Raw genomic sequence first — 9,803 nt, forward strand, 5'->3', positions numbered from 1 at the left:
ATAATTCACTATTACACATAAATGTATATCCCAAACTGAAGAACTTGCTAATATGTAATCATCATTTAGAGATACCAAACTGGAAGACCATTCATTTGGTCGAAAAATGACCTACTTAACTAGTCCTTAACCATCCATCATGCGCAAGAGCAAAGATAAAGATGGGCCTTGCAGCAGCGCCCAGCCCTTGGAATAGTCCATTGCATTACGTGGAACATGCTCAGATTAAGCACTATATCATCAAAACTTAACAAAAGTAAATCTGAGACACATCAAAACTAAAGATTAATCCTACTTGAGGATCGTCACTAATCATGGACACCAAAATCTTCCATTTGCAAGAAATGCTTCTTGAGTAAATGCATAACCTTTTGGCATATAAAGCTTACACATTTTTCTGCATCTAGTAGAAATTAGGTAACGAAAACAGTGAGAGGCTTAGATGGGGTACAAATTGAAATAACACTGTCCAATAGTAAAAGAACCATAGCTAGTAACTGACCAACACTGTCCACACACGCATCATACTAGACCAAGACCTCATCAGGCCACACCCTAGCGTATGAATAGACCAACACTGTCCACACACGCATCATACAAGACCAAGACCTCATCGTCGATGTCATCCATGGTGTCAGGACCCCGATCCTAAGTCACACCGATCTAGCATGTAACACATCATATCACTTTGCGGCCTCACGCACGGTATTCCCACGGGTGCCACCTTACCTGGTCCGGGACCGTTTGCGCCTTTTGGCTCACGTATATGATAGTGTCGCTAGCATCCATATGACAAAGAACCCGGGCTGACATGGCTAGTCGTGAACCCAAAGTGGCACTAACTTACAGGGACAGGCATCCATGACCCAGCATCGAACGTGTCGGTCATCAGCGAGTGAATCCAGGCTGTAGCACTGGGCTAGCAGGACTCCGGTGAACCGGGCTGTAGCGGGCTAACAGGACTCCGGTATTCATCGCGTGACATTTCCCCGAAGGGACAGACACAGGAACGAAGAAGGACACATGCCGGCCAGCCTAAGTGTTCCGGAGCAGTAGCAAGCTACCATGGCTCGGTGGAAACACTAGGAGACATTTCCCGGTAAGAGAGGCTACTAAAGATAAACAACTAGATAGTCAGATCCCACACATACCAAGCATTTCAATAACATACACACAATATGCTCGATATGTGCAATACAACATGGCATCACAAAATGACTCTACGACTCAGTAGTTGATTAGGCTCCGAGGAGCGAGATATTACAAACATGGGTCTCATGACCCAACAATCAGAGCATACAAGTCAAAGCACATGCGGAAGCTTAACATGTCTGAGTACAGACAACTATAAAAGAAAAAGGCTCAGAAGCCTGACTATCTACCAGATCCCGCCGAGGGCTCAAGATCGTAGCTGAGGTAACAAGCTAAACGTCGAAGTCCACGTGGAACTACTAGTGAGACTGAAGTCTCTCTGCAAAAACATAAAATAGGCAAACGTGAGTACAAATGTACCCAGCAAGACTTACATCAGATCTATCTACATATGCATCATTATCAACAAAGGGGATGGTGGAGTTTGACTGCAGCAAGCCAGCTTTGACTCGGTGGCTATCCTGAACTACGACTGCAAGTAACTCTTTTGAGGTGGCGCACACGAGTCCACATATTCACCATATCAATACACCACTATGGATCCGCTCCCGTCTCCCTACGAGAACGCCATCCATAGCACTCACGCTTATCTTGCGTATTTTAGAGTATCCACTTTCACTTGTCTATGAACTATGCAAGGGGTCCAAGTTTCCATATCCGAGGAATCCGGCTATTCGAATAGATAATGATAACCCTGCAGGGGTGTACTTCTTCACACACGCTCCCGCCACTTACCGCCCTATACACGTCATGTACCTCGGCAACCTTCAAGCGGAAGCCGGGCGAGGGAGTCGGCCACGACCTGACTAACCGAACAAGTCTCTAGTCCAGGTTTATCGCCTATTCGGGTTCCATCCGCAAGGAGATCCGGCCGGGGTGTCGCTTACGGCCCCAAACGATGTGTGCAGGGTTCCCAAGCCCACCAACCGGGTGCCACTTGGTACACCGTGCCACTGTGCCTAGTCTGTCCCAAGCCCACCTGTACCGGGTGCCACTTGGTAGACTACTAACACTACCTACAAACACCAGAAACTAGTTGCAACTCCTGGACAGAGATCATGTTGCTTAATAAGTCGAGAGAGTCAATTAAGGATCCCAATGTGTGGTAGTAGTTGTTCATGGATCACAGGCACATAACTCAGTTCCTGAGGACGTCTGCAATGAGACAACCCACCATGTACTCCTACATGGCCTCTCACCGCTACCTTTACCAAATCGTGTTCACACACTTAGCTCACACACAGTAGGACATGTTCACACACCTCTGATTCATCCCCGATGAATCAGACCTGACTCAACTCTAAGCAGTAGCAGGCATGAAAAACAAGCATGAATGAGTAGGCACATCAGGGCTCAAACAACTCCTACTCATGCTAGTGGGTTTCATCTATTTACTGTGGCAATGACAGGTCATGCAGAGGATAAAGGGGTTCAGCTACCGCAGCAAGTATCAAATATGTCGTTGTTGTCCTAATGCAGTAAAAGAGAGCAGGAGCGAGAGAGTGGGATTTTATCGGAATGAACAAGGGGGTTTTGCTTGCCTGGCACTTCTGAAGATAACATTGAGTCTTCATCAGTGTCAACAATCACGTCATCGGTATCACGTCAATCGAGAGGGGACAAATACCGGCAACACAGAAAAGGAACACAATCAATGCAATGCACAATATGATGCATGATCATGACATGGCAAAATGAATGTGTTTTGAGCTAATGCAACTAGCAACAGATTAAATGAAGTTGGTTTGAATACAAGATTCAAATTCAAACTCCATATGTGATTATTCAAATGTCATTCACTTCATTTGTCCTAAACAGTAGTGATAAGTTGTTCTAACATGCATGAAAATGGTACAGATGGATTCCTTGAATTTTTCTGATAATTTTTCATATATAAAACATTTAATTTGGAGTTACGGTTAATTTTCTATGATTTATTGAAGTTTATACAATTTTCTGGAATTCTGAATAAAACAAATCCAGAAAACATTACTGCGTCATCCTGACGTCATGATGATGTCAGTAGGTCAACGTGGCACAGTCCAGTCAAACCTGACAGTGGGTCCTGCATGTCAGTGAAATTAGTTTAGTTAGAATTTAATTAAACTAAACTGGGTTAATTAACAGGGCTGGGCCCCACCTGTCAGTGAGTCAGTGGGTTAGCTAGAATTTAATTAGCATCTAAACTAAATTAGCAGGGCCCCGGGCCCACATGTAAATGACCCAGGGGAGGTCAAACCCCTGGTCAACAGGGCCTAACACGCCGGCGGTTCGTCGCCGGTGGCAACAGGCGCGGCGGAGGGCTCGGGCTCGCTCCTCCGGCATCCAAATGGACGGAGGAGAGCGGCTACGGAGAGCTAGAGCTCACCCGCGCCCGTTTCAGCAAGCAGCAGCAGCTAGGGCGGCCGGAGACGACGGCCCCGAGCTCGGCAGCGGCGGCCGGAGCTCGGGCGTGCTCGGGTTCGGCATTACACGGCACGGCGAGGTCAGCTGAGGGCCTCTACGGATTACTGGGGTCGTCAGGAGCACTCGAAGGCAACGAGCGCAGGTGGAGGAGCCCGGGAGCACGAAGCTCACCGGCCATGGCGGACGGCGGCTTCGGGTGCTCGTGGGGCGGCGGCTACAGGGCGCGCGCGAGAGAGAGAAGTGAGGGGAAACGACGGCAAGCTCACAGGGAGGCAGTAGGGTGGCTCAGTGGGCTCGGAGACGCGCTAGACGTCGCGAATCGACGGCGGTGAGCTTCGGTGGCCGGCGACGGAAACGACGATGGTGGCGGCGTTGCAGCGCGTCCGGGGCCTAGTGGCTCGGTGGAGAGGAAGAGGGGGTCGAGGCGGAGCCTCTGGGCTAGTCGGGGGAGCGAGGGAGGCCCGATGGCCGTGGTTTTGGCGAGCGGCGGCGACGGCGACTCTCGGTCATGGGGGGGGAGAAACAGAGGAGCGAGGTGGAGGTAGGTCCAGAGAGCGAGGGAGAAGTGAGAGGGGGGTCGGGGAGGTGCGTGGCGTCACCGGGGCGTCGAGGAGGAGCCAGGCAGGCTGGGAGGGAGGAGGTGGCCGGGGCGCGTGGCCGCGCGCGCCACCGAGCAGCTTCGGGGCGAGGGGGGGAAGACGACAGGGGTAGCGGTGGCGGGCTGGGCCGCTGGAGGAGCTGGGCCAGGCTCTGGTGGGCTGCACGGGTGAGGCCAGGTAACTTCCTTCTCTCTCTCTCTTTTATTTCTATTTCAGTTCTATTTTCTTTTATTTAATCTGTTTTGCCACTGTTTGAATTTAAAAAATAACTCAAACAATGCCAAAAACTCCTCTGAATATTTTATATTGCTAGATGGACTTTTCCAAAAGCTTATAAAATATTTCAGGGGTATTTGAAATTATATTCTAATTATATGAATATAATTCAAATTCAAATAGTTAATGAATTAAATCCAAAGTCCCAAAAATAAATCCTTAAAAATGTTCAATATTTTGGTTGGGACCAGAACCCTTACCAAAAATTATCAAACATTTAAGAAGAGCATTTTGGAACAATGAATGAGATTTTTAGGGTTTCTGCCCTTCTTTTATTTAAGTTTTGAGGCTTCCAATTTCCCTCAGTTCAAATTTTCAGAATTTAAACATGAGGCACACATGAAGCTAGCCTAGAGCATTACGAGAAGCTAGGGATGTGACAACTCACCCCCACTAAACAAGAATCTCGTCTCGAGATTCAAGCGTAGGGTAAGGTGAAGGGTAACGCAGACTAGTATAATCTTCATGATCCAGGGTGCACTTCAGTTGAACGTTGATTCATTCACCATCATTGCCTTGAAGTCTTGCCTTGAGAAATCCTGTCAACATGACATGGAGGGAAGAAGGAGACTCTAGAAGGGTCGATCTCCTCGAAGATCGAACAACTCACGGAATGAGACATAAGACCATCTCTTGGGTTGAGACACGAGATACACATCAAGAGGGGTGGAAAGAAACGGATGACGAAGGTTCACTAGGTGGACAACAATTCCACACTTAAGAAGGTGGTAAACGATTGTCAACGTAGCGAGGAGTTGAGTTGCCATGATACCACGACGAAACATCCTGGAGGAGGGTGATTCGTAGATTATTACCTTAAGTGGCAAAAAGAATTACCTTTGATTCAGAGATCATTGAAAACCTTTATACCAGCCTAAGGCAATTCACAACGATCGTTTGGAGGGGTCGGTAGAATGGCATACTCGGACTTGGATGATGTGGATTACCTTGTTGAAAACAACGTAATGGATGAATTTGCTTACCACCGGAAATGGAAGAGACCCATGGTAGAATGGCACATTGGCGGTGCAAGCTGGGAACAAAATGCAAATGCTGGGAATGATTCTGGTAACTGGGGAAGAACCCAACAATAAAGAGTGAATTCACTGTTTGGAGGTCATAGCATTGCCGAGGAAACTGAGAGGAATCCCAGTTAGTGCCGATGATAACACATAGCGCTTGTGCGTGCTCTCAAGAACTTGAGCATTTCCACAATCATCAAGGTTGTATCAACATCCGTGTCAAGGGTGCTGACCACACAACATACTACCGTGATGAATGATGATGGATGATGCAGAAGCAAAGGAAGATAACACTTTCTCAGATTTCACCCTAGCAATGCCAAGGAAAGAAAATCTGGATGATCGACCGAGAGACATTTAGCACTCCGCCTCTAATGTTCTCCTTGATGTGCTAGTGTATCCCATTCATAGATATGGTTTGATATCTAGAACATCAAGTAAAAGGTCGGACTTCGGAACACAAAAATCATAAGGCACAACTAGGGAGTAAATCCTACGAAGTCCTTATGGGAAGGTGGCCAACTTCTTCAATCAAGATACTACAATAATAGGTCTTTCGGCTGGGTGGTGCTGGCCACGACTTCCACTTTACCAGTTATCGAGGGACCAATATTATAGTTCTTGGGGAAATGTTCCAACCATCACATCTGCCTGAGATTCAGATCTGGTTGGTGTCAGGATATTCCAGACTCATCGAGTCTAGGAAGAAAAATGAAAGTTTGCAACACAAATCGACGAGATAACGTTGCGAGACTCTCGAGGGACGAACTGCGATAGCAAGCTCCAAAACATGAGCTGGTTCTGCTACAAACATGTGAACATGTTGTCCCAGACAAGCATGACCACATGGTAGTCTTATAATAAAACACTACCGAGTTCTGGTTGGGAACCATCATCGAGGATATCAAAATTCTTGATTAAGCCCGGGTTAGCTCTTAAAAAGAACTCCTTCTCCTAGAACAAATCAGTCAGTGGCTTGGGCTGCTACGGAACACACATGGAGTGGAGGTAATTAATCTACCAAACCATAGTATACTTTGCACCTGCATGACTAACTTGGGACGATTCCAGAGGAAGCAACAATGACTTTCTCGAATCCATGGCGGCAACTTGCATCAAATGCACATGAACTGGAGGAAGTCACTTCTTACATCCGAACATATGCTTCATGAACTAGCATGAACAAATGCTTTCAAAAGTTTCCAACACTAGCTTAATGTTCAACAAAATCATGGAGGAGATAAGGATGTTGTCAATGGGCTCAACAACAATTCATCCGGGTTTCCTTTTAAAAGGAATTCCATAGTTAAGTGAACACGGTGATAGCATTGGTCAGACCAAAGATGTAATGGTGTATGCTCGAGGGATCAACCACGAATAAGACAACATTACGAGCATTGTTGGTACTGATTTGATTTGACGATAGCCCACACTCAAATCAAAGGATTGATAAGACAATAGGTCCAGCAACTGATCACAGGGACCAATCGATGAAGATATCCTCTTTCTTCAACACACACTACACAAAATATCCCTTTGGAACGAACTAAGTTAGGCAAGCTTTTATCTTCCAATTCTCCAAGTTGTCGATTAGCTTAACCAACTAGCTCAGAGATATCTGACACCGATTCTTGGAGAGAAGGTGGTTCACAAGAAACCAACTTGATCACGAGCTCAACATAGCGGTCAGGTGACAACCTGGTAATACTTCCGAGAAGATCTTCGGAAATCACGAACCACCGATATGTTACTAAGCTCGGGAACAATCTCGCTTTTGAGGGCAAGACGATATGATCAATAGAGCAAGGATTTGAAATAATCCTAACTCATCGATCGAAGGGTGCACCAAAATAAGGACTAGGTAGCACGATCAGCCTTAGAAGGATGATTCAGAAATCAACATGCTAAGAATGAGGTTATTGTTCATTAACTACCAAGCAACAAGGTTGCTAGGAGTATTGAATTCACACATCACGATTCACTTATTGGCGTTCCGGTTGCGACAACACGAAACCGAGGAATGAATAATGATGGCGAGAGTATCACTAAATCAAGAATTCATAGGATGGTGTGCCATTCCCATGATAATCTTAATATAAAGATGGTAACACTCCAGGGTGGGACAGAACAAAAACTGGATTAGTATTTGATCTGCGGAGTACAACTGCTTTGACCCAATCCTGAATATAGATGAGGTACTGGAGTTTGTTTCTCCTAGTCATCCTGAATGGAATGGCTTGACGGACCACAAGAATAATAGGCATCGATGACGAATGCACACATACTCTTGACTATCAGTTGACAGACAAGGTCAGTAGACAACTAGAGAGGGACAACTCAAAGGAACATATAACTTTCTGAGTTATGGATGCATAGATTAGTATGTCGAACCAAGTTCAACTTAATTCTTCCGAATAACCCATGCAGAACGGTTGAGCTGGCAGAGTCACAATATAGCATGGAGAACTCATCGAGAGCACTCTTGTTGTCATCTTTTGGTTCAAAGGAACTCCTGCCAAGGATTGTTCATGGTAATTGGAAGAAGGATGTACCACGAACCTCGAGGACTATCGCAAAGGTTACTAATATCCTAAAGGAACTAGCAAACACTATCAACATGAAGTAAGTAGAGTGAATCTCGGGTTCAAAACCCAGGAATAGAATACCTACTACTAAGTAGCATCACGGGATGCTTTCGAGAATGATGGCCAGAATCATCACACTGGGAACACAAATCATGGCTAAATTACTAGATGATCCCCTAAGACACCTAGGGTCATAATACTAGCTCCAACATATATGTCAAGGCAATAAAGTACCTCAACTCACTGATTTGTGTGATTAATCTGACCAAAGGCACATCGGAAACAGGAGGAAGGGATTTGCAAATGCATCCGACTATTTGGAAACCTGGGATGACTCGGACAGCATAACGGCTGTAAATGCTCAGAAAAGATTTGAGACATTCACAAAAATGGTGGCATAACCACTCAGAAACACAATATCAAGGTTTCGAGATCAACAGTTAACGTACGGAAGTAGTAGGAGCTGAACTGAGGCTTGAATCAACAATCTTATAAGTCTACGGATTAGTAACACGTGATCCTGATAGAAAGAAGAGATAGCCTAGTTCTTAATCCCCGTAGGAAAGATAAGATGACTCAGATCAGAAGGGCATAAAGTATAAGGAGTAAAAAGAGCCTTACGTTCCATCCCACAATCAATTCCCTTATATAACTAAAGCATTTCTAGACTCAACTTCGACCAGTTTGGCTTGGTAATCCTACAGGCAGTCAGGCTCTGATACCAACGATGTCAGGACCCCGATCCTAAGTCACACCGATCTAGCATGTAACACATCATATCACTTTGCGGCCTCACGCACGGTATTCCCACGGGTGCCACCTTACCTGGTCCGGGACTGTTTGCGCCTTTTGGCTCACGTATATGATAGTGTCGCTAGCATCCATATGACAAAGAACCCGGGCTGACATGGCTAGTCGTGAACCCAAAGTGGCACTAACTTACAGGGACAGGCATCCATGACCCAGCATCGAACGTGTCGGTCATCAGCGAGTGAATCCAGGCTGTAGCACTGGGCTAGCAGGACTCCGGTGAACCGGGCTGTAGCGGGCTAACAGGACTCCGGTATTCATCGCGTGACATTTCCCCGAAGGGACAGACACAGGAACAAAGAAGGACACATGCCGGCCAGCCTAAGTGTTCCGGAGCAGTAGCAAGCTACCATGGCTCGGTGGAAACACTAGGAGACATTTCCCGGTAAGAGAGGCTACTAAAGATAAACAACTAGATAGTCAGATCCCACACATACCAAGCATTTCAATAACATACACACAATATGCTCGATATGTGCAATACAACATGGCATCACAAAATGACTCTACGACTCAGTAGTTGATTAGGCTCCGAGGAGCGAGATATTACAAACATGGGTCTCATGACCCAACAATCAGAGCATACAAGTCAAAGCACATGCGGAAGCTTAACATGTCTGAGTACAGGCAACTATAAATGAAAAAGGCTCAGAAGCCTGACTATCTACCAGATCCTGCCGAGGGCACAAGATCGTAGCTGAGGTAACAAGCTAAACGTCGAAGTCCACGCGGAACTACTAGTGAGACTGAAATCTCTCTGCAAAAACATAAAATAGGCAAACGTGAGTACAAATGTACCCAGCAAGACTTACATCAGATCTATCGACATATGCATCATTATCAACAAAGGGGATGGTGGAGTTTGACTGCAGCAAGCCAGCTTTGACTCGGTGGCTATCCTGAACTACGACTGCAAGTAACTCTTTTGAGGTGGCGCACACGAGTCCACATAT

This window comes from Triticum aestivum, chromosome 3B, assembly GCF_018294505.1.
Source record: "Triticum aestivum cultivar Chinese Spring chromosome 3B, IWGSC CS RefSeq v2.1, whole genome shotgun sequence".
Taxonomy (NCBI): Eukaryota; Viridiplantae; Streptophyta; class Magnoliopsida; order Poales; family Poaceae; genus Triticum; species Triticum aestivum.